The sequence below is a fragment of the Eptatretus burgeri genome, chromosome 13, assembly GCF_056783735.1.
Source record: "Eptatretus burgeri isolate ZD-2024b chromosome 13, Ebu_testis_v1, whole genome shotgun sequence".
NCBI lineage: Eukaryota > Metazoa > Chordata > Myxini > Myxiniformes > Myxinidae > Eptatretus > Eptatretus burgeri.
The window spans coordinates 56,093,625-56,120,263 of NC_140973.1; the positions used below are offsets into that span (position 1 = coordinate 56,093,625).

A 26,639-nucleotide genomic window follows, 5' to 3' on the forward strand; every position below is an offset into this window, starting at 1 on the left:
TTTTTTTTTTTTTTTTTTTTTCATTTTCGTCCCAAGGTCAAGGTCACAAGGTCACGAACTTAGAAAATTTCGAATTTTGACATAAAAATCATACGACCGCCCAAACTTTGAGAGCTAGGATTACAATATATTTTTATACATAATCTTCAGGTCATTCCTCACCTAAAGTCTTGAAACCATTTTGCTCTATCTCGAACACCTTGCCCGTGGCGCCCCCTTCAAGTTTGTTTTTACGCTGATTTCATCAAAGTATGGATAATCCTAGGAGTGCGAAATGCCATATAGTCTATATGACGTTATATTGTTTCTGGAATGTTCCAGAGGAAGTTTTGCACCAAAGGTCATAATCCTTGACCTTTGAGCTTTAAAGTTCACAAAGGTCAAATTTTCAAAGTTGTGGGAATCGAACTGGGTTTTCGACCTTCTTCGACGAACTAACTCCAATAACCTATAGCACTTATCCCGTTTCCTCATTTTGATGTCCACAACATTGTTTTGTGACCTTTTAAGGTTATGCAAAGGTCAAATTTTTAAAGTTGTTGAACGAAACCGGGTTTTCGACATTTTGCTGCTAATAACCTGTCACTTGTACCACATCATGTTGATCATTTTTATAACTTGGTCAAACATTATCACATTGTCTCATCCTTGACTTCTGAAACAATCTACATCGTCAAATACCGCTCGTGGACCATCGTCGTCTTCAGACTTGTACAAAACTAAAGTTGGCATTTCTTCTTGAAGTCGTTTCGACGTAGTGGGTGCAGTAAAGCTCAGAGGTACAAAAAAAAAAGAAAAAAAGGGTGAGACCAGAATAAGAGAGGGGTAACAAACCTGAAGAGCTGGAGGAAAGAGTACATGATTACAGATTTAGCAATATGGCTCTACATGTTAGGGAAGATCGATCAAGAAATGATTGTAGGTGAGCATTAAGCTGAGACTTGGGGAAGATAATAAGGTAAGGGTGTCTGGTGGAGCATTTGCAGCTAGAATTTATAGTTTCATGGGCAGGAAAGATAGCATGAGGTGCATTTGCAGAGAAGCTATTCAAAATACTGCAAGACCACCAACCTGCCTGCAGTGATAAAAAAGTACAAGTAATAAAAACTAGAAGGGCACACGGTAGAGAGCATAACTCTGCCACGCAATGCCTGATCCACGAGAACATATCGGGCACAATACATTTTTTAAATATCATGCCATATATCGTTTTTGGCCCAGTCTCTCAATGGTGAAGAATCGCTTTTAAAGTTAAAATTCTCGTATCCAGATCTGGATTCGGATCTTCACCAAAATCGAATTGATTTGTCCTTGTCACACACATGCCCACCTTGTTTTGAAATATTGTGCAATATATAGTTTTTAGCCATATCTGTCAATGGTGAAGAATCACTTAAAAATTCTCCAGTAGCCGGATCCGGATCTTCGCCAAAATCGAATTTTTTTTTGTCCTTGTCACACACCCAACCTGCCCACCAAATTTCATCCAAATATGTCCACAACTTTTTGAGATATCCTGCAAACAAACAATCAAACAAACGAAAAGACGTCGTGCAGACACGATACTTGCAAAATCCATAAAACAAATTTGACCTCAACAATAATTGGTGGTTGAATTCAATGACCAAATATGCAACTCCTCTTCAAATTTCAAGTCAATTGGATGAAAATTGAGGATTTTAGAAATCTCACCCAAGTTGTTGGCCTTTGGCCTATGTTGAACTTTTAGCCAATGGTGACCTCAAAAATAATTGGTTTAAATCAGTAAGCTAATTTGAAAATCCTGTTCAAATTTCTAATCAATCGGATGAAAATTGAGGATTTTTGAAATTTTACTTATGTTGACCTTTTTACCAAACAATAGGCTTCTTGCTTTTGACAAACTCCACCACGTGGTGAAGTTTCGTGAAGATTAGTTTAAAATTGTGACCTATAGGCGATTGACAGACAGACTGACAGACAGAATTACAAGAAAAAGACGTGTTGCAGAGCACAATACTTGCATAATTTACCCATCTCTCCAAAGGTTGCCATGGATACATCAAATTGTCCATTTCATGAAGATTAAAATTGACAATCTTAATCAAAGCTCAGGTCAATCGGATGAAAATTGATTATTTTCAGATTGAAATTGATGGTTTTAGAAACTTGACCTTGAGTTGACCTTTTGTCCTCAAAAATAGTTAGTTTCCAAATTCAGTGATGCACTATGCAATCGCTGCTTAATTTTCAGGTTAATCGGATGAAAATTGACGATTTTAGAAATTTGATAGATTTGTTGACCTTTGGCCTATGTTGACCTTTTGACCTCAAAAACAATTAAATAGGCTTCTTGCTTATGGTTCGTGCTCCGTCACCCCGAGTGAGTGGTTCGTGCTCCGTCACCCCGAGTGAGTGGTTCGTGCTCCGTCACCCCGAGTGAGTGGTTCGTGCTCCGTCACCCCGAGTGAGTGGTTCGTGCTCCGTCACCCCGAGTGAGTGGTTCGTGCTCCGTCACCCCGAGTGAGTGGTTCGTGCTCCGTCACCCCCGAGTGAGTGGTTCGTGCTCCGTCACCCCGAGTGAGTGGTTCGCGCTCCGTCACCCCGAGTGAGTGGTTCGCGCTCCGTCACCCCGAGTGAGTGGTTCGCGCTCCGTCACCCCGAGTGAGTGGTTCGCGCTCCGTCACCCCGAGTGAGTGGTTCGCGCTCCGTCACCCCGAGTGAGTGGTTCGCGCTCCGTCACCCCGAGTGAGTGGTTCGCGCTCCGTCACCCCGAGTGAGTGGTTCGCGCTCCGTCACCCGAGTGAGTGGTTCGCGCTCCGTCACCCCGAGTGAGTGGTTCGCGCTCCGTCACCCCGAGTGAGTGGTTCGCGCTCCGTCACCCGAGTGAGTGGTTCGCGCTCCGTCACCCCGAGTGAGTGGTTCGCGCTCCGTCACCCCGAGTGAGTGGTTCGCGCTCCGTCACCCCGAGTGAGTGGTTCGCGCTCCGTCACCCCGAGTGAGTGGTTCGCGCTCCGTCACCCCGAGTGAGTGGTTCGCGCTCCGTCACCCGAGTGAGTGGTTCGCGCTCCGTCACCCGAGTGAGTGGTTCGCGCTCCGTCACCCGAGTGAGTGGTTCGCGCTCCGTCACCCCGAGTGAGTGGTTCGCGCTCCGTCACCCCGAGTGAGTGGTTCGCGCTCCGTCACCCCGAGTGAGTGGTTCGCGCTCCGTCACCCCGAGTGAGTGGTTCGCGCTCCGTCACCCCGAGTGAGTGGTTCGCGCTCCGTCACCCCGAGTGAGTGGTTCGCGCTCCGTCACCCCGAGTGAGTGGTTCGCGCTCCGTCACCCGAGTGAGTGGTTCGCGCTCCGTCACCCCGAGTGAGTGGTTCGCGCTCCGTCACCCCGAGTGAGTGGTTCGCGCTCCGTCACCCCGAGTGAGTGGTTCGCGCTCCGTCACCCCGAGTGAGTGGTTCGCGCTCCGTCACCCCGAGTGAGTGGTTCGCGCTCCGTCACCCCGAGTGAGTGGTTCGCGCTCCGTCACCCCGAGTGAGTGGTTCGCGCTCCGTCACCCCGAGTGAGTGGTTCGCGCTCCGTCACTCGGAGTGAGTGGTTCGCGCTCCGTCACCCCGAGTGAGTGGTTCGCGCTCCGTCACCCCGAGTGAGTGGTTCGCGCTCCGTCACCCCGAGTGAGTGGTTCGCGCTCCGTCACCCCGAGTGAGTGGTTCGCGCTCCGTCACCCGAGTGAGTGGTTCGCGCTCCGTCACCCCGAGTGAGTGGTTCGCGCTCCGTCACCCCGAGTGAGTGGTTCGCGCTCCGTCACCCCGAGTGAGTGGTTCGCGCTCCGTCACCCCGAGTGAGTGGTTCGCGCTCCGTCACCCCGAGTGAGTGGTTCGCGCTCCGTCACCCGAGTGAGTGGTTCGCGCTCCGTCACCCCGAGTGAGTGGTTCGCGCTCCGTCACCCCGAGTGAGTGGTTCGCGCTCCGTCACCCCGAGTGAGTGGTTCGCGCTCCGTCACCCCGAGTGAGTGGTTCGCGCTCCGTCACCCCGAGTGAGTGGTTCGCGCTCCGTCACCCCGAGTGAGTGGTTCGCGCTCCGTCACCCCGAGTGAGTGGTTCGCGCTCCGTCACCCCGAGTGAGTGGTTCGCGCTCCGTCACCCCTAGTGAGTGGTTCGCGCTCCGTCACCCCGAGTGAGTGGTTCGCGCTCCGTCACCCCGAGTGAGTGGTTCGCGCTCCGTCACCCCGAGTGAGTGGTTCGTGCTCCGTCACCCTGAGCGATAGGGTGCTTCTGGAGCCCCATGATGAAAAAAAATTGCATTAAACTTCTACCTGCCCTCAGTTTGTTCCACTTCCTAATGAGACCACTCATACAAAATTTGGTTGAAATCAATTATTATCTAGGGGGTCCACGAGCCAATCAAAATTGTATCGCAAGTTTATTATTTTATGCAAAAGGCAGCGATATTTATGCAATGAGTTACTCTGAAAAATAATAGCTCCTCTATAATCATTCTGCATATTTGCCCTATTTAAGGTTACGTTTAATCATCTCACTGTTCATATCCACAAAATTAAGCATGAGGCAGCTATTTGAGAGATATTGACATAATTTAAAAATAGCTGCCTTGTGTTTTATTAAATACATTGGAGCTTATAATATAAATTGGCTACCATTTCTATATTTGAGTCATAGAAACTGAACAAAAGGCAGTGCGAGTCAAAAAATGACTTTTTCAAATTTTTAGAGAACCAGTAGCATGTATTAAAGCACTTCAATAATGAACGAATTGAAAATCCACAGTTTGAATATTGGTACCTCGTATTGCAGTAGTTCACAGTTCATATCAAAGGTGCCAAATTTCACAACACACCGAGTCTCATGCTTGCTAATTGTAGATTTCCGCTGCGCAGGTTTGACGTTTGTTTTCTGTCTTGCTCCACAACTTGTAACACATTTTGATAATGTTCTTCAGTTCTGGCTGCTGCAAGAAAGTCCGAACTCAGTTTTACTCCACGCTCAGCACAATCATTTACCACATTCATGGCATTAACATTAACAACAGAAGCTTGGTATGCAGCAGAGTTTGACCAGCTTCCACCATCCTCTGCAAGAAATTCATGGTCTATCTCGAGAATTTGAAGAGTGAACCAAGAATCTTGGCTGACTAAATCAGCAAACGTAGTGGATCGATTGATGCCTGTAGGGAACTTGGGCTTCCCAAACCCAGTGCCAAAACGGTCACATGGCGTGTGTATAACCTCTGGAAGTTTAATAGTCAACAGTCTATCAGCTAGTGCCCGTTTCTCCTATTGTTGTACTTTGTTACTTAAGAGCGTGAGAGGTACCATCCCTGCAGTGAGGTACTACAGATGGCGTTAAAACGCTCTGACTGCACTTATGGAAAACTTGGGATTCACAGCTTCATACATTAGCAGAGTGTGATACAGCTTCAAGTCATTCCAAGGTGCATCGACAGCAGAATTCCATGTAATCCACCAGGAGCTGAAGACAATGGTAGCAAAAGTCACAAAGTCCTTCACTTTTGGCAGCTGGTGTTTCGTTGTAATTGTTCCTGGGGGGAGTTGGTTAATTGCAGCTTCCAACAGACAAATCTTGATGGAATATAACAGCTTTGCCATCCATCGGGCTTTGTGAAGAGCTCCAGGTTGCTTGAAGTTTATTGTGTCATTACCACTCAAAAACACAAGACACAGCTCTACAAACTCATGATAATCATCTCTCTGAAGATCTAACTGCAGGGTTATGGTATTTAGCACACAAGCTCTCCATCCTTCCATCATCTTCTTAGTGTCTTCACTGAAGTTGGAAAGATCCAACTGGGTAACTGGCTGGTCACTCTTGTATGGCAGTAGCTCAAAGTTCTTGTGAAATCGCGAGAAAAGGGCGACATCTGGCGATTTGGAAACTTCAATCTTCAAGTCGTTGAACACATGAGTGAGTATGACCTCACCCACATGATGTCGACATCCTGACCACAGGACTGCACGTTGAAGCTGTTGCTGAATTGTCACACAGGCTGCTGTCACATGTCCTGTGTTGCTTGCTGTGGTATCAAACACCAGGTTCACAATAGTCTCTGCAGTGCCAGTTATCAAGCAAGTTTGTAGTCAATTTGGATCCAATTCATTCATTAATGTTACATTCATTAATGGATCCTATTTGAATAGCTGCCATATGCACATAGTAGAGGACATAGCCCTCCAACTTCGGGTGACCGGTGGACCCCCTAAACAACTTCTGATTTCATTTAAATTTCACAGAGGTTATTATTTTCACAAATGGAACATTTTAAGACTAGGTAGAAGTTAATTGCTTACTATGAGGGCTCCAGAAGCACCCTAATATATATATATATATATATATATATATATATATATATATATATATATATATATATATATATATATATATATATATATACATATATATGTATATATATATGTATATATATATGTATATATATGTATATATATATGTATATATATATATGTATATGTATATATATATTTATATGTATATATATATATATATATATATATATATATATATATATATATATATATATATATATATATATATATATATATATATATATATATATATATATATACATATATACATACAGGGTGTCCCAAAAAAATGTACTCGCTCTTTAAATGATAATAAATGCGTTGTTTATTGACTTAGAAACAAGATTAATGGTTAAATGTATAAATGCATGTTTACAAATGTTCAAACTGACGATCATCACGTTTCAAACACAGCCGATAACGCGGACCAATGGATTCAACAGCGTTACAAATCATTTAATTTGGAACTGCAAGACATTGTCTTTCAATTTCATCTTTCAGCTCATCGACTGTTGCTGGTTTTGAGCCGCAAACCTTATCTTTGAGATATCCCCATAAAAAGAAGTCCATTGGAATGAGGTCTGGGGAACGCGCAGGGAATTCAACACTACCTCTTCGCCCAATCCATCTGTTCGGAAAAGTTGCTTTGAGATAGGCCCTTACATCACGGTGGTAGTGGGGAGGTGCTCCATCTTGCTGAAAGTAAATCTCTTCGTCACCAAATATCTCTTCGACACGTGGACCGACGGATTCCTGCAGCAAGTTTAAGTAAGCATCCCCAGTGACAGTTTGGTCAAAAAAGAATGGCCCTAGGATGCCCAATGCTGATATCCCACACCACACAGTAACCCCTGGTAAGTTTAAATGGTGTTCCATAGTAACATGCGGATTTTCAGGAGCCCAGTAGGTGCAACTGTGTCGGTTAATTGAGCCATTTAACTTGAAGCTGGCCTCATCGCTCCAAACAATTTTGGATGGAAATGCTGCATCTTCTTCCCATTTGCCCAGGTACCACTCACAAAATTCAGCTCTCCAGTCAGGATCGTCTTCATTTAGAGCTTCGATTAATTTTGGAATGTAACTTTTCCAATTAATTCGCTTCAAAATGCGATGGGCGCTTGATTTTGGGATTCCTGTCTCACGAGCCATTTGTCGTACAGATTTCCGTGGGGATCGGTGGAGGGTTTCCAGCAATTAATTTTCCTTTGCGGGGGTGGTTGATGACCATGGTCTTCCTGAACGCTCCTTATGGACGTCATGCACAGTTCCATCTGTTTCAAACTTATCTCGGATGCGAGCAATGGTGCGTCGCGTTGGTGGATCTTTGTGAAAATGTCTTCTAAATTGTCTTTGCACTTCCATGATGTTTTCATGCTTCCAGTAGCACTTTATGATAAATTTTCTTTCTTCAAATCCCAGTCGTACTTCTGCCATTTTTATGGTCAATTTGATCTGAAAATAAATGAAAAATTCAATGAGTTATGAGGAGCCAAAATGTGAGTACATTTTTTGGGGACACCCTGTATATATTTATATATATATATTGTTGCGGTCTTCGCGCCCGCCGGCGTGCGACGGCCACGTAACTCAAATCGCGGCACGTCGCCCACCGGACGGACAATCCAGTCGTGACCCTCTCGGACTAACGCCGGGAACCAGTCACGGGTGGACCTTTCGGTCTCACCGCGATCGAGCCAATCAGCCCCCCGCGTGGGATAGGGTTGCTCGCCAAATTCGAACTACCTAAGTACCCACGCGGAGGGTAGACCGGGCGATCGCACCTCGCCGCAGGTCGACTTCGGACACGGGCCACTGAAGCGACCCGTTCCGTACTATCAGAATAACCGAGCGGTGTTATCGTCGACCTCGACGGTTCGATTAATTATCGGGCGTACTCAGCCCACTACCAACCCTTTACGTGAAGCAAGATGGGGATTCAATGGAGGAAAAGACGAAGCGAAGCGGGAGAACAGTTCAACAATAAAGCACATTTATTCGCGACGAACGGAAAGCACACAAATACAATTCCACAAAATGCACACAAAAAAAAGAAAACACAATTCCATTTACACAAAAAGCAAACATAAAAGTGAAAACACAGTGCAGAGCTAATACCGACTACCGAGCACACGGCAACACTTATACAATTCTACCTCACAGACGGCGCCGACAACACATACCCAAAACCAAGGAAAAGAAATACCCTCAAGAATGAGGTAGGCCTGAGGCCGAGACCGGGTCGGGCCTACCCGTCTGGTGATGAGACGCGGAGCGGCGATGGCCCCGCAACCCGCGGGCCTCGTGGACAGTGCCTGGCAGGGGGTGGGAACGGGGCCCCCTTGGTCGCACTATCTCAGCGCGGGGGAAACAGGAGGGGGTTGCTGATGCTCGGGGTATAGAGGATCTTTATTATGTGCGACGAGCGTCTCCACCTCGGCCAGGTCGCGCTGTCGGCCTCCCTCGGGTGCAGCTTCCTGCACGACGCGAGCACCCCCTCGTCTGGTGTCGCCGCCTTTCCACAGCTCCGTCCCCTCCGTTCCGACTCCAACGCACACGACGAGCAGCTCCACCGCCCGCGAAGTCTTGACCCTCTGCTTCCGACTCTCCTCTTCTTGACTCTCCGACCCTCGTTCTGCTGACTCTCTCGTTCCCTTTTTGCTGACTCCGACTCCTTCTGACTGACGAACACCGTCCTTTTATCCCCCGTAACTTCGCCTTTGACCCCCTCCCTTTGACCTTTCACCTCGCTCCCCATTGGCCCGAGAAAAGTGGGCGTGAAGGCTTTTGATCCACAAATTTGCATATATCGATCGTTCTGGAGGTGGGGCCAAATCGCCCTCGCTCACCGATTGGACGGCAAAAAGTGGGCGTGTGTCGTTTTTGATCCGTTTTGAAGCAGAAAATCCGTGGTTTTGTACACGCTGTTCAACGTGCACCCTACACGAGTCCAGCATCGGTGCCCATGAGTGGCGCGAGATGAGCGGTGATGCGATGGTGGCGAGTTGTGACGGTAAAGGTCGTGGCGGTTGTGGTGAAGCGGCGTTGTGGTTGGTGGTTGTTGTTGTGGTTGTGATCATGGCGGTTGGTCCAAAATAAAGATAGTAAAAGAAAAACGGCTATCCTGAAGAGTCGCAGCTCGCATAAATGACATGTATTCCCACTAGACAACGGGTTTGGGCCTAACTACACATGCACTTACCGAGATACCTCACCTAAGGGACCTGAATGGTGGTTTGCGAATCTGGTAACCACAACACTACCCCCTTCCCTTTTTACAGACTCGTCCCGAGTCGTCAAATTTTCGTGTGCCATCATGTGTAGTTTTCCCCTAGTACACTTTACCTACGGATCCCTGAGTGCGACATTCATGGTATTCGTGTCCCCAAAATAAATAACCTGAGGGCTGCGTAACTACCTAAACAAACTCACTCACACGGACGACTTAAATAAAATTGCCGGCGCTAAGACAAACATGCCGGGGGCGCACTCATATGTACAGTACATCTTACCTTAACTTACAAATCTTACACTAAACCATGGCCCAGGATCATTGAACTCTGCAAAAAGAAAGCAGTTAGCAGGGAGCCAGGCTGCCCGCATGCAGTCTCTGGCTCAAACAATGCAGGTCACAGGGAACGTGGCTGGCTGCTCACACGCAGTCCAAGGCCTTCCCTTTTGAACTGAACGCAGTGAACCACAACGGTGCATGGGCTGCACAAACGCAGTCTCCGTGCCAGCTCAAGTGGCACACGCAATGAGCACAACGAATGGATGCATGAATGGATGGACGCAAACACGGTGCACGGGCCGCCACTGCAGGCCCGTGTTGTAGCTGCCAACGGGGCAGTTCTCGCAGCTTGCAAACTGTTGCTTTTACGATCCTGGCGCACATGGCAATGAACAGGGGGGGGGGGCAAAGCAAAATTGAACGGGGCTGGTGAACATGGGCAGTGGGCATGGCATGGTAAAGGCAGCAGGCAAACACAGCCCGCAGAAGAAGGCCGCTGCAGGCAAACACAGCCCGCAGAACCAGGCCGTTGCAGGCAAACACAGCCGGCAGATGAACTGGCCGGCACAGGCCTCGAAGAAAAACAGCCAGCAGATGAACTGGCCGGCACAGGCCTTGCAGCACACAGCTGCCGATGAACTTGGCCGGCCTCCGCCTTGAAGCAAAACACGGCCAGCCGATGAAGTGGCCAGCCTTTGCCGTTCAGTGGAGGTTGGTGGAGGGAGTGCGGTGGTGCTGGCCACTTGGAAGGCGGGCTCGGACCTACCTACCTGTCTCCCTCCCAACCTATCGCCTTTGCCTGTCACTGTACATACCCACTCCCTTAATTTGTCAAACCCCAATTTAGCCCCCTTAATTTTTTTTATTATTTTTTTTTTCTTTTACTTCCCCACTATAAATCGTCCCCTAACCCCCTTTATCGTCCTTGTTCGGCTAACCTATCCTGTCACCTAGCCTACTCCCAACCCCTACGTTCCCTTCCCGGAGGGGAATAAGGGAGAGCTAACGTCCTGTGTCGAGGCCCAACGAAGCCTCAGAATGGCCTCCCCAGAGTTCGGCGATCTTAACCCAAAGTGGGTCCAGCGGCCCACAACGACAGCGAGGGGATGGATGGTGCGGAGGGGTACATCTCCTAATCTACCCTATCCATTTAACAGTTAAACTACCCCGGGGCTTTCAACAAGCGCCTCTCGCTTAAACTATTGGTTCTAACAACCCAGATTCCCGTCGCCTGTGTTGGTGTCCTCACAATTTCGGGCCTCGCCCCCCCAATTTTCTCTCCGTGCCCTCACACGGTCTCCTGGCTGGGACACGTGGCTCCCTTTGGCAGGCACGACCCTCTGCCGATTCTCCCGCTATGGCACCCCCGGGCACTACACTGCCTCCGAGCCTACCAGCTCCCTAACACCGGGGAGTGCCCCCCATGGCACCTCCCCTGAAACGCACACGTGGCAGGCCGGCCTCCCGGGCCCCTTTCCGAGGGTCACCCGTGCCCACAACACTGCCCACGCGGCTAATGGCGCCCCGGGCCCCCGCACCAAGCAGGCGCACCCGTGCCCACTACTCTATCCCGGCCGCCCATGGGCCCATGGCCTACCGCGGCCGACTAGCCTGGTGCCCGGGGTACCCACTCAGCGATACTCACCTTCGCAGCCACGCTCCCAAGCCCGTCAACAGTGCTCCTGCACCGGTCCAACTGGGGCTCGATCCTTCTTTCCCAACAACAGCAAAACGACCTCCATTTTTCAATTTGACTAACCCAGCTAACTCACTTTACTCTGACCCCGGGTCCCTTGAGGCGGGAGTCACTCCTCCCCAATCACTCATCGCACCATGCATTCCCATTCACTCCACTCACACAGACCCGCTGGCCTCACTCACTCAACAAGTACTCACCTCACAACTCACCAACTCTTCAACACACACACCACTGAACTCTGCCATCCTTCTAACTACCTCCCCTAACTAACTCGTGCTCCCACGTCGTCCCTTAAACTAGTAGCACGTTCCTTTTAACCTACGTAGCTAAGCTACGTCCCCACTACACATTCATAAGTCTGTCCATGTCTCCAAATAAATCAATAATTTTATTTCCCAACCTAAATCTGGCTACAATCCCTCTAACTAATCCATTCCACGGACTCCATGAGGACTTACCCCTGCCCCATGAAGTCGGTCTAACTAAGCTAACCCTTCCCCCTAACTAGTTTCCATCCTGTGCCCAGGGTAAGGGGGTCTTTCACCCCTTGCCCAGGAATCCTGTACACCCGAAAGTGAGGCTTGTTTTTCCCTTTTTTTTTTTCATGCCCAGCACCTGCGCGGCAACTCAGAGCTCGCGCACTTTGCACCTGCCCGTGACGTCATGCAGCTGCACGTGTTCCTCGTCCCTCCTTGGACGGGACCATCCGGCAGAGATACCCCTCCTGCCGGATTCCAACCCCACGTGCAGCCATGACGTCACCGTGCGCATAAAAAAAAAACACACAAGCCACACGTCTCGAGGGGTTCCCCACGCGAACACATGTGCTTTGCCCGTTGGAGCTTAACACGCACGATCGCGTGGAGAACCCGTCCGGTCCAAATCCGTTTACCTGCCTAAACTTTGTCCGTCCGCGGGATCGGCAAATCCACCGCGTGCGTTTCCGGACCGGGACTTCACTCTCGCAAGCGAGCACGTGGTGGTCTCGTGCGTTGCACAGCACGAACCGCGTGCTCACTGCTGGGTGAACCCGGCACGGTCCTCGAAACAACCACAGCCGCTACTCGGCTTTCTCTCCTCTGTCGCCGTCTCCGTCGCCATTCCACACACGCATACCTGCGTGTCACGACGCACACAGTCCACACCATCACATTCACACGGGGAGACGCGGCTGCGTGCTCCCGCATGCCAACCGACATCTCCCTCTCATACCGCTCTCTCACACACACGGTCTCCCTGGCACACAGCGACCTTGCACACGGCCGTTCACTCACGCGTGCCTCACTACTCTCACACCGTGCCTCATCCACACACGCGGGGGCACTCACCCGCGGTACCTCACTCATACACACGGCGACACTCACACACGCGGTCTCTTCCACACACGGTGCCTCACCCACACACGCGGGGGCACTAACCCGCGGTGCCTCACTCACACTCCGTGCCTCATCCACACACGGCGTGCTGGGAAGCACGCACTCCGGCACCATACCACTCACACGTGGTGCCTCACTCATACTGGCCGTTTCACTCACACACACGGCCTCACTCACACACGGTGCCTCACCCACGCACGGCGTGCTGGGAAGCACGTACTCTGGCACCATCGCCACCACACCACTCACACACGGGGTCGCTTCCACACACGGGGACGCACTCACACCTTGCACCACACACACAGGGACAACCACACTGGGGATTTGTGTCCCCACAAGGGTCTCCGGGGCCTCTATACCCCCCAAGCTTTCCAAGCACCTGTTCACAGCACTCCTCCCCTCAACCTCGCAAAGCACGACCGAACTCACCTGGTCGTGACTCGCCTCAAGGGGGCAGACTCCCTCCCCTCGTTCCTGGAGGAGGCCATCCAACTGCTCGCACCGGGTCCCTGCCCAGTCCGCCAGCTCACCCCATTATCCTCCACTACCTCCGTGTGTGTGTGTGCGTCACTTACCCCGTCTTCATCGTAGTCTTCCCTCTATCGTTCCCATCTCCCGTGTCTCTGCCAACTCTTCACCCTTTACCTCCCTTGTCTCAACTATTATTTCTGTTGTCGTCACCTCGTGTCTCGTCTCACACGTTTTGGTCTCCCCATTTAATTTTTCCCTTTCGGTCATCGTCCACGACCCTCGCCCAACACGTTCCACGGGTATTTTTTCACCCGCCTCCACCGCGGGCCTGTCAGCCGTTGCACCCCCACCCAGCTCGTTTGCTCCCCACACGTGGAGTCGCCATTTTTATCTCCCCCGGTCACGGCCTTCATGCCCGCCTGCAGGCTTCGGCCCATGTTCTGCGTCTCACCCCGCAGCTTTTTCATTTCTTCCCTTCATTTGCTGTGTATTCGCATCCATCGTCGTTTTCACTTCATTCATTTGCTTGTTCATGTCTTTCATTTCGTTTTTCATTTCATTTGTATTTGTATCCATCGTCGTTTTCACTTCATTCATTTGCTTGTTCATGTCTTTCATTTCGTTTTTCATTTCATTTTGTATTTGTATCCATCGTCGTTTTCACTTCATTCATTTGTTTGTTCATTGCCGCCAGCATGGCTATGGCTGGGCCATGTTGGATGCACTCAGCTGAGCCGTTTCGGCAAGGGTTGGGGAAGGGTCTTGGTGGAGAGGGGGGGAGGTGTCATACACGCGGCCGCTGCCGCACCCACCTCGGGCCCTGGGTTCAGTTGGGCGAGTCCGTGTTCCTGCACAATCAACATTTCCTGCTCGGGGATTCCATCCTGGACCATGGACTCTACATTATTACACATATACATTTCTAATACCCCCGGTTCCCGCTCGCCTTGAGACGCCATCTTGCTTCTCGTGAAGGGTTAATTTGCTCGCTCGTAATTTGGAGGGAATCGGGGGTCGCTTCTCTCACCCCTGGACCGATTCCCGTAAATTTAGCCGGAGACAGGAGAGCCCGTTTTCCTGTTCTCCGATACCAGTGCCGCGAGGAGCCCGATGAATTTGTATCGCACGACCTGACACCAGTGTTGCGGTCTTCGCGCCCGCCGGCGTGCGACGGCCACGTAACTCGAATCGCGGCACGTCGCCCACCGGACGGACAATCCAGTCGTGACCCTCTCGGACTAACGCCGGGAACCAGTCACGGGTGGACCTTTCGGTCTCACCGCGATCGAGCCAATCAGCCCCCGCGTGGGATAGGGTTGCTCGCCAAATTCGAACTACCTAAGTACCCACGCGGAGGGTAGACCGGGCGATCGCACCTCGCCGCAGGTCGACTTCGGACACGGGCCACTTAAGCGACCCGTTCCGTACTATCAGAATAACCGAGCGGTGTTATCGTCGACCTCGACGGTTCGATTAATTATCGGGCGTACTCAGCCCACTACCAACCCTTTACGTGAAGCAAGATGGGGATTCAATGGAGGAAAAGACGAGCGAAGCGGGAGAACAGTTCAACAATAAAAGAACATTTATTCGCGACGAACGGAAAGCACACAAATACAATTCCACCAAATGCACACAAAAAAAGAAAACACAATTCCATTTACACAAAAAGCAAACATAAAAGTGAAAACACAGTGCAGAGCTAATACCGACTACCGAGCACACGGCAACACTTATACAATTCTACCTCACAGACGGCGCCGACAACACATACCCAAAACCAAGGAAAAGAAATACCCTCAAGAATGAGGTAGGCCTGAGGCCGAGACCGGGTCGGGCCTACCCGTCTGGTGATGAGACGCGGAGCGGCGATGGCCCCGCAACCCGCGGGCCTCGTGGACAGTGCCTGGCAGGGGGTGGGAACGGGGCCCCCTTGGTCGCACTATCTCAGCGCGGGGGGAAACAGGAGGGGGTTGCTGATGCTCGGGGTATAGAGGATCTTTAATATGTGCGACGAGCGTCTCCACCTCGGCCAGGTCGCGCTGTCGGCCTCCCTCGGGTGCAGCTTCCTGCACGACGCGAGCACCCCCTCGTCTGGTGTCGCCGCCTTTCCACAGCTCCGTCCCCTCCGTTCCGACTCCAACGCACACGACGAGCAGCTCCACCGCCCGCGAAGTCTTGACCCTCTGCTTCCGACTCTCCTCTTCTTGACTCTCCGACCCTCGTTCTGCTGACTCTCTCGTTCCCTTTTTGCTGACTCCGACTCCTTCTGACTGACGAACACCGTCCTTTTATCCCCCCGTAACTTCGCCTTTGACCCCCTCCCTTTGACCTTTCACCTCGCTCCCCATTGGCCCGAGAAAAAGTGGGCGTGAAGGCTTTTTGATCCACAAATTTGCATATATCGATCGTTCTGGAGGTGGGGCCAAATCGCCCCTCGCTCACCGATTGGACGGCAAAAAAGTGGGCGTGTGTCGTTTTTGATCCGTTTTTGAAGCAGAAAATCCGTGGTTTTGTACACGCTGTTCAACGTGCACCCTACACGAGTCCAGCATCGGTGCCCATGAGTGGCGCGAGATGACGGTGATGCGATGGTGGCGAGTTGTGACGGTAAAGGTCGTGGCGGTTGTGGTGAAGCGGCGTTGTGGTTGGTGGTTGTTGTGGTTGTGATCATGGCGGTTGGTCCAAAATAAAGATAGTAAAAGAAAAACGGCTATCCTGAAGAGTCGCAGCTCGCATAAATGACATGTATTCCCACTAGACAACGGGTTTGGGCCTAACTACACATGCACTTACCGAGATACCTCACCTAAGGGACCTGAATGGTGGTTTGCGAATCTGGTAACCACAACAATATATATATTGTTGCGGTCTTCGCGCCCGCCGGCGTGCGACGGCCACGTAACTCGAATCGCGGCACGTCGCCCACCGGACGGACAATCCAGTCGTGACCCTCTCGGACTAACGCCGGGAACCAGTCACGGGTGGACCTTTCGGTCTCACCGCGATCGAGCCAATCAGCCCCCGCGTGGGATAGGGTTGCTCGCCAAATTCGAACTACCTAAGTACCCACGCGGAGGGTAGACCGGGCGATCGCACCTCGCCGCAGGTCGACGTCGGACACGGGCCACTTAAGCGACCCGTTCCGTACTATCAGAATAACCGAGCGGTGTTATCGTCGACCTCGACGGTTCGATTAATTATCGGGCGTATTCAGCCCACTACCAACCCTTTACGTGAAGCAAGATGGGGATTCAATGGGGGAAAAGACGAAGCGAAGCGGGAGAACAGTTCAACAATAAAGCACATTTATTCGCGATGAACGGAAAGCACACAAATACAATTCCACCAAATGCACACAAAAAAAAAGAAAACACAATTCCATTTACACAAAAAGCAAACATAAAAGTGAAAACACAGTGCAGAGCTAATACCGACTACCGAGCACACGGCAACACTTATACAATTCTACTTCACAGACGGCGCCGACAACACATACCCAAAACCAAGGAAAAGAAATCCCCCAAGAATGAGGTAGGCCTGGGGCCGAGACCGGGTCGGGCCTACCCGTCTGGTGATGAGACGCGGAGCGGCGATGGCCCCGCAACCCGCGGGCCTCGTGGACAGTGCCTGGCAGGGGGTGGGAACGGGGCCCCCTTGGTCGCACTATCTCAGCGCGGGGGGAAACAGGAGGGGGTTGCTGATGCTCGGGGTATAGAGGATCTTTATTATCCCTGGTGTGCGTCTCCACCTCGGCCAGGTCGCGCTGCCGGCCTCCCTCGGGCGTGCAGCTCCTGGCACCGACGCGAGCACCCCCTCGTCCGATGTCGCCGCCTTTCCACAGCTCCGTCCCCTCCGTTCCGACTCCAACGCACACGACGAGCAGCTCCACCGCCCGCGAAGTCTTGACCCTCTGCTTCCGACTCTCCTCTTCTTGACTCTCCGACCCGACTCCTTCTCGTTCTTTTGACTCTTTTTCCGTTCTCTCCTTTTCTTGACTCTCCTCTTCTTGACTCTCCGACCCCGTTCTGCTGACTCTCTCGTTCCGACCCTGACTGACGAACACGGTCCTTTTATCCCCCCGTAACTTCGCCTTTGACCCCTTCCCTTTGACCTTTCACCTCGCTCCCCATTGGCCCGAGAAAAAGTGGGCGTGAAGGCTTTTTGATCCACAAATTTGCATATATCGATCGTTCTGGAGGCGGGGCCAAATCGCCCCTCGCTCACCGATTGGACGGCAAAAAGTGGGCGTGTGTCGTTTTTGATCCGTTTTTGAAGCAGAAAATCCGTGATTTTGTACACGCTGTTCAACGTGCGCCCTACACGAGTCCAGCATCGGTGCCCATGAGTGGCGCGAGATGACGGTGATGCGATGGTGGCGAGTTGTGACGGTAAAGGTCGTGGCGGTTGTGGTGAAGCGGCGTTGTGGTTGGTGGTTGTTGTTGTGGTTGGTGGTGGTGGCGATTGGTCCAAAATAAAGATAGTAAAAGAAAAACGGCTATCCTGAAGAGTCGCAGCACGTATAAATGACATGTATTCCCACTAGACAACGGGTTTGGGCCTAACTACACATGTACTTACCGAGATACCTCACCTAAGGGACCTGAATGGTGGTTTGCGAATCTGGTAACCACAACACTACCCCCTTTCCTTTTTACAGACTCGTCCCGAGTCGTCAAATTTTCGTGTGCCATCATGTGTAGTTTTCCCCTAGTACACTTTACCTACGGATCCCTGAGTGCGACATTCATGGTATTCGTGTCCCAAAAATAAATAACCTGAGGGCTGCGTAACTATCTAAACAAACTCACTCACACGGACGACTTAAATAAAATTGCCGGCGCTAGACAGACATGCCGGGGGGCGCACTCATATTTACAGTACATCTTACCTTAACTTACAAATTTTACACTAAACCATGGCCCAGGATCATTGACTCTGCAAAAAGAAAGCAGTTAGCAGGGAGCAAGGCTGCCCGCATGCAGTCTCTGGCTCAAACAATGCAGGTGACAGGGAACGTGGCTGGCTGCTCACACGCAGTCCAAGGCCTTCCCTTTTGAACTGAACGCAGTGAACCACAACGGTGCATGGGCCGCACAACGCAGTCTCCGTGCCAGCTCAAGTGGCACACGCAATGAACACAACGAATGGATGGATGAATGGATGGACCGAAAAACACGGTGCACGGGCTGCCACTGCAGGCCCGTGTTGTAGCTGCCAACAGGGCAGTTCTCGCAGCTTGCAAACTGTTGCCTTGCGGATCCTGGCGCACATGGAAATGAACAGGGGGGGGGCAAAGCAAAAATTGAACGGGGCTGGTGAACATGGGCAGTGGGCATGGCATGGCAAAGGTGAGCAGGCAAACACAGCCCGCAGAAGAAGGCCGCTGCAGGCAAACACAGCCGGCAGATGAACTGGCCGGCACAGGCCTCGAAGAAAAACAGCCAGCAGATGAACTGGCCGGCACAGGCCTCGAAGAAAAACAGCCAGCAGATGAACTGGCCGGCACAGGCCTTGTAGCACACAGCTGCCGATGAAGTTGGGCGGCCTCCGCCTTGAAGTAAAACACGGCCAGCCGATGAAGTGGCCAGCCTTTGCCGTTCAGTGGAGGTTGGTGGAGGGAGTGCGGTGGTGCTGGCCACTCGGAAGGCGGGCTCGGACCTACCTTCCTGTCTCCCTCCCACCTATCGCCTTTGCCTGTCACTGTACATACCCACTCCCTTAATTTGTCAAACCCCAATTTAGCCCCAACTTATTTTTTTGTTTATTTTTACTTTTATTTTCCCACTATAAATCGTCCCCTAACCCCCTTTATCGTCCTTGTTCGGCTAACCTATCCTGTCACCTAGCCTACTCCCAACCCCTACGTTCCCTTCCCGGAGGGGAACAAGGGAGAGCTAACGTCCTGTGTCGAGGCCCAACTCAAGCCTCAGAATGGCCTCCCCAGAGTTCGGCGATCTTAACACCAAGTGGGTCCAGCGGCCCACAACGACAGCGAGGGGATGGATGGTGCGGAGGGGTACATCTCCTAATCTACCCTAACCATTAACTCTTAAACTACCCCGGGGCTTTCAACAAGCGCCTCTCGCTTAAACTATTGGTTCTAACAACCCAGATTCCCGTCGCCTGTGTTGGTGTCCTTACAATTTCGGGCCTCGCCCCCCAATTTTCTCTCCGTGCCCTCACACGGTCTCCTGGCTGGGACACGTGGCTCCCTTTGGCAGGCACGACCCTCTGCCGAATCTCCCGCTATGGCCCGCCCGGGGACTACACGGCCTCCGAGCCTACCAGCTCCTAACACCGGGGAGTGCCCCCCATGGCACCTCCCCTGAAACGCACACGTGGCAGGCCGGCCTCCCGGGCCCCTTTCCGAGGGCCACCCGTGCCCACAACACTGCCCACGCGGCTAATGGCGCCCCGGGCCCCCGCACCAAGCAGGCGCACCCGTGCCCACTACTCTATCCCGGCCCCCCATGGGCCCATGGCCTACCGCGGCCGACTAGCCTGGTGCCCGGGGTACCCACTCAGCGATACTCACCTTTCGCAGCCACGCTCCCAAGCCCGTCAACAGGGCTCCTGCACCCCTCCAAATGGGTCTCGAGCCTACTTTCCCACCAACAACAAAACGACCTCCATTTTTCAATTTGACTAACCCAGCTAACTCACTTTACTCTGACCCCGGGGTCCCTTGGGCGGGAGTCACTCCTCCCCCCAATCACTCATCGCACCATGCATTCCCCATTCACTCCACTCACACAGACCCGCTGGCCTCACTCACTCAACAAGTACTCACCTCACAACTCACCAACTCTTCAACACACACGCCACTGAACTCTGCCATCCTTCTATCTGCATCCCCTAACTAACTCGTGCTCCCACGTCGTCCCTTAAACTACAGCATGTTCCTTTTAACACTACGTAGCTAAACTACGTCCCCTCTACACATTCACAAGTCTGTCACTGTCTCCAAATAAATCATTTTATTTCCCAACCTAAATCTCGCTACAATCCCTCTAACTAATCCATTCCACGGACTCCATGAGGACTTACCCCTGCCCCATGGAGTCGGTCTAACTAAGCTAACCCTTCCCCCTAACTAGTTTCCATCCTGTGCCCAGGTAAGGGGGTCTTTCACCCCTTGCCCAGGAATCCTTTGCACCCGAAAGTGAGGCTTGGCTTTCTTTTTTTTTTTTTTTTTTTCATGCGCAGCACCTGCGCGGCAACTCAGAGCTCGCGCACTTTGCACCTGCCCGTGACGTCACGCAGCTGCACGTGTTCCTCGTCCCTCCTTGGACGGTACCATCCGGCAGAGATACCCCTCCTGCCGAATTCCAACCCCACGTGCAGCCATGGCGTCACCGTGCGCATAAAAAAAAAAAAACACAAGCCACACGTCTCGAGGGGTTCCCCACGCGAACACATGTGCTTTGCCCGTTGGAGCTTAACACACACGATCGCGTGGAGAACCCGTCCGGTCCAAATCCATTTACCTGCCTAAACTTTGTCCGTCCGCGGGATCGGCAAATCCACCGCGTGCGTTTCCGGACCGGGACTTCACTCTCGCAAGCGAGCACGTGGTGGTCTCGTGCGTTGCACAGCACGAACCGCGTGCTCACTGCTGGGTGAACCCGGCACGGTCCTCGAAACAGCTACAGCCGCTACTCGGCTTTCTCTCCTCTGTCGCCGTCTCCGTCTCCATTCAACCCACGCACACCTGCGTGTTACGACGCACACAGTCCACTCCATCACATTCACACCGGGAGACGCGGCTGCGTGCTCCCGCATATAACCGACATCTCCCTCACATACCGCTCTCTCACACACACGGTCTCCCTTGCATTCGGCCGTTCACTCACGTTTGCCATTTTCCTCACACAAACCATACCACTTACACACGCGGGGGCACTCGCCCGCGGTGCCTCACTCATACACCGTGCCTCACTCACACACGCGGGGGAACTCACCCGCGGTGCCTCATCCACACTCCGTGCCTCATCCACACACGCGGGGGGCACTCACCCGCGGTACCTCACTCATACACACGGCGACACTCACACACGCGGTCTCTTCCACACACGGTGCCTCACCCACACACGCGGGGGCACTAACCCGCGGTGCCTCACTCACACTCCGTGCCTCATCCACACACGGCGTGCTGGGAAGCACGTACTCCGGCACCATCGCCACCACACCACTCACACGTGGTGCCTCACTCATACTGGCCGTTTCACTCACACACACGGCCTCACTCACACACGGTGCCCCATCCACACCCGGCGTGCTGGGAAGCACGCACTCTGGCACCATCGCCACCACACCACTCACACACGGGGTCGCTTCCACACACGGTGCCGCACTCACACCTTGCACCACACACACAGGGACAACCACACTGGGGATTTGTGTCCCCACAAGGGTCTCCGGGGCCTCTACACCCCCCAAGCTCTCCGTGCACCCGTCCACAGCACTCGTCCCCTCAACCTCGCAAAGCACGACCGAACTCACCTGGTCGTGACTCGCCTCCAGGGGGGCATACTCCCTCCCCTCGTTCCTGGAGGAGGCCATCCAGGTGCTCGCACCGGGTCCCAATACGCTCCGCGAGCTCACCCCCATTATCCTCCACTACCTCCGTGTGTGTGTGTGCGTCACTTACCCCGTCTTCATCGTGTCGTCTTCCCTCTATCGTTCCCATCTCCCGTGTCTCTGCCAACTCTTCACCCTTTACCTCCCTTGTCTCAACTATTATTTCTGTTGTCGTCACCTCGTGTCTCGTCTCACACGTTTTGGTCTCCCCATTTAATTTTTCCCTTTCGGTCATCGTCACGACCCTCGCCCAACACGTTCCACGAATTATTTTTTCACCCGCCTCCACCGCGGGCCTGTCAGCCGTTGCACCCCCACCCAGCTCGTTTGCTCCCACACGTGGAGTCGCCATTTTTATCTCCCCGGTCACGGCCTTCATGCCCGCCTGCAGGCTTCGGCCCATGTTCTGCGTCTCACCCCGCAGCTTTTTCATTTCCTCCTTCATGTTTGTTTCCATTCCGTTCATTTTTGTATCCATCTTTTTGTTCATTTGTTGTGTATTCGCATCCATCGTCGTTTTCACTTCATTCATTTGTTTGTTCATTGCCGCCAGCATGGCGCATAGCTGGGCCATGTTGGATGCACTCAGCTGAGCCGTTTCGGCAAGGGTTGGGGAAGGGTCTTGGTGGAGAGGGGGGGGGGGAGGTGTCATACACCGCGGCCGCTGCCGCACCCACCTCGGGCCCTGGGTTCAGTTGGGCGAGTCCGTGTTCCTGCACAATCAACATTTCCTGCTCGGGGATTCCATCCTGGACCATGGACTCTACATTATTACACAAATACATTTCTAATACCCCCGGCTCCCGCTCGCCTTGAGACGCCATCTTGCTTCTCGTGAAGGGTTAATTTGCTCGCTCGTAATTTGGAGGGAATCGGGGGTCGCTTCTCTCACCCCTGGACCGATTCCCGTGAATTTAGCCGGAGACAGGAGAGCCCGTTTTCCTGTTCTCCGATACCAGTGCCGCGAGGAGGCGATGAATTTGTATCCCCTCCTGACACCAGTGTTGCGGTCTTCGCGCCCGCCGGCGTGCGGCGGCCACGTAACTCGAATCGCGGCACGTCGCCCACCGGACGGACAATCCAGGTCGTGACCCTCTCGGACTAACGCCGGGGAACCAGTCACGGGTGGACCTTTCGGTCTCACCGCGATCGAGCCAATCAGCCCCCGCGTGGGATAGGGTTGCTCGCCAAATTCGAACTACCTAAGTACTCACGCGGAGGGGTAGACCGGGCGTCGCACCTCGCCGCAGGTCGACTTCGGACACGGGCCACTTAGCGACCTGTTCCGTACTATCAGAATAACCGAGCGGTGTTATCGTCGACCTCGACGGTTCGATTAATTATCGGGCGTATTCAGCCCACTACCAACCCTTTACGTGAAGCAAGATGGGGATTCAATGGGGAAAAGACGAGCGAAGCGGGAGAACAGTTCAACAATAAAGCACATTTATTCGCGACGAACGGAAAGCACACAAATACAATTCCACCAAATGCACACAAAAAAAAAGAAAACACAATTCCATTTTACACAAAAAAGCAAACATAAAAGTGAAAACACAGTGCAGAGCTAATACCGACTACCGAGCACACGGCAACACTTATACAATTCTACTTCACAGACGGCGCCGACAACACATACCCAAAACCAAGGAAAAGAAATCCCCCAAGAATGAGGTAGGCCTGGGGCCGAGACCGGGTCGGGCCTACCCGTCTGGTGATGAGACGCGGAGCGCGATGGCCCGCAACCCGTGGGCCTCGTGGACAGTGCCTGGCAGGGGGTGGGAACGGGCCCCCTTGGTCGCACTATCTCAGGCGCGAGGGGGGGAAACAGGAGGGGTTGCTGATGCTCGGGGTATAGAGGATCTTTATTATCCCTGGTGTGCGTCTCCACCTCGGCCAGGTCGCGCTGCCGGCCTCCTCGGGCGTGCAGCTCCTGGCACCGACGCGAGCACCCCCTCGTCCGATGTCGCCGCCTTTCCACAGCTCCGTCCCCTCCGTTCCGACTCCAACGCACACGACGAGCAGCTCCACCGCCCGCGAAGTCTTGACCCTCTGCTTCCGACTCTCCTCTTCTTGACTCTCCGACCCGACTCCTTCTCGTTCTTTTGACTCTTTTTCCGTTCTCTCCTTTTCTTGACTCTCCTCTTCTTGACTCTCCGACCCCGTTCTGCTGACTCTCTCGTTCCGACCCTGACTGACGAACACGGTCCTTTTATCCCCCCGTAACTTCGCCTTTGACCCCTTCCCTTTGACCTTTCACCTCGCTCCCCATTGGCCCGAGAAAAAGTGGGCGTGAAGGCTTTTTTGATCCACAAATTTGCATATATCGATCGTTCTGGAGGCGGGGCCAAATCGCCCCTCGCTCACCGATTGGACGGCAAAAAGTGGGCGTGTGTCGTTTTTGATCCGTTTTTGAAGCAGAAAATCCGTGATTTTGTACACGCTGTTCAACGTGCGCCCTACACGAGTCCAGCATCGGTGCCCATGAGTGGCGCGAGATGACGGTGATGCGATGGTGGCGAGTTGTGACGGTAAAGGTCGTGGCGGTTGTGGTGAAGCGGCGTTGTGGTTGGTGGTTGTTGTTGTGGTTGGTGGTGGTGGCGATTGGTCCAAAATAAAGATAGTAAAAGAAAAACGGCTATCCTGAAGAGTCGCAGCACGTATAAATGACATGTATTCCCACTAGACAACGGGTTTGGGCCTAACTACACATGTACTTACCGAGATACCTCACCTAAGGGACCTGAATGGTGGTTTGCGAATCTGGTAACCACAACAATATATATATATATATATATATATATATATATATATATATATATTTATATATATATATATATATATTTATTTTTATATATATATATATTTATTTTTATATATATATATATTTATTTTTATATATATATATATTTATATATATTTATAAATATATATATATATATATATATATATATATATATATATATATATATATATATATATATATATATATATATATATATATATATTTTGTTGTGGTTTCTCACCCGCTCGGCGTGCAGACGACCGCTTTTAACCAAGCGAAGCCGTGCCCCCACCGACCGTGGCAAACCTAGTCGCAGCTTTTGGATCAACGCCGAAATCCAGCTACGGGTGTGTTTTTAATCACACCGTAAATCAGCCAACTATTCTGTCCGCGCGCGACAGGGTCCGATCACCGAATTGTCGATTAACCTAAGTATGCGCGCATACAGAAATGCCGGGGATTTACACCTCAACGGGACTTGCTTGGAAACGAGCCGCTTTGCTCTTTCGAGAGTTGATGCTCTTTTGAGAGCCCGTCCATTCCTCAGCGTTGGCGATCTTTCTCCGGCTTTTTCCACCGACTCGTAGTTCTACGCGGCACGGCAGGCTTGGCTGCGCTCCAAGCTCCGACTGCCCTCCGCTGGACTCAAACCCTGGCTCCAAGCTCCAGACTTCCACTCTCTGCAGCTCCCCGACAGACTGCTTGGCATTCAGCGCACATTTATATGGGGTCCGTGAGTGAGGTCTGATCTTTCACCTCTCACCCTTTACCCCTCGCTGGCTCTGCCCCTTTTGATCTTTTGATCCAATTTCATTGCGAAGCTCGGACAGAGAGCGGATGTGCGTGAAATCATCAGCCACGCAGACGTTGCATGAATCATCAGCCGTGGAAAGCGGACGTTGTAGAAATCATCAGCTCCCGTGTCTGTCGGCGGAGATGGCGCTCGTCCGTGGAATTCGCCGTGGGTGGAGAAAAGATGGCGGCGTTTGTGGAGATGAAGGTGAGGCGATGTTGTCGTTGCTCTGTGGTGGGGATGGCGTGGTTGTTGAGAGGCGGTTGTGGTTGTTGAAGTTGTGGTTGTTGAAGTAGTGGTTGTTCCAAAATAAAAATAGGAAAAGAATAATGGCTGACTCAAAGATCACAGCCCGGTTACACAAATAAATCCCTTTAGACCTCGGTGGGGAAATCTAATCTGAACACACACTTATCAACATAACTGATCTCTGGGAAGCCTGAATGGTGTTCTGTGAATTTCCACAACTGTAACAATATGTATGTGTGTATATGTATATGTATATGTATGTATATATATATATATATATATATATATATATATATATATATATATATATATATATATATATATATATATATATATATATATATATATATATATATATATATATATATATATATATATATGGAGGAGACTCACTCACACACTCGCACTGCCTTTTATTAGTGCAGAGGTATAATCTGGTGATGTTTTTGCACTCCTTCCATACCCTTATAGAGGCAAATTTACAAAAGGCATTTCGTGAATGTCTTGTGAACAAACACCTAACTCTTCAACACTGACAAAACCATCTTTGTAGTGCACAGATAATTACCCGTTTAAATAGGTATTTATGAAGGGAGATTAAAATCTGTTTAGATGTGTTTGTATAAACAGTTAAACAGCCGTTTAGTTATGCACGTCAATGTTATGATTCATTCCTTTTAATCATTTCTTTTGTTCAGCAAGCCATATGGGAGGTGAACAAACCAATTAATCTCAATGACCCCGCATTGGCCTCACCGTATGCCAAGTTTTACTTTATCTGTTCTAACGGGGTAGCATGTAAGCAAAGAAAAGAGGTGAGTTTTTAATTTGAGCAATGTATGGGTT

The 26,639-nt window shown here is 51.5% G+C and overlaps 1 protein-coding gene and 1 pseudogene across 5 annotated transcripts in view; one reads left to right on the forward strand and one right to left on the reverse strand.

The window, feature by feature from the left end:
- The window catches only part of LOC147014527 (centrin-2), a 66,723-nt gene that overhangs the window by 32,913 nt on the left and 7,171 nt on the right, over nt 1-26,639 (forward strand). The gene's annotated exons all lie outside the window — the stretch shown is intronic.
- LOC147014529 (uncharacterized) lies at nt 4,818-6,090 on the reverse strand (annotated as a pseudogene).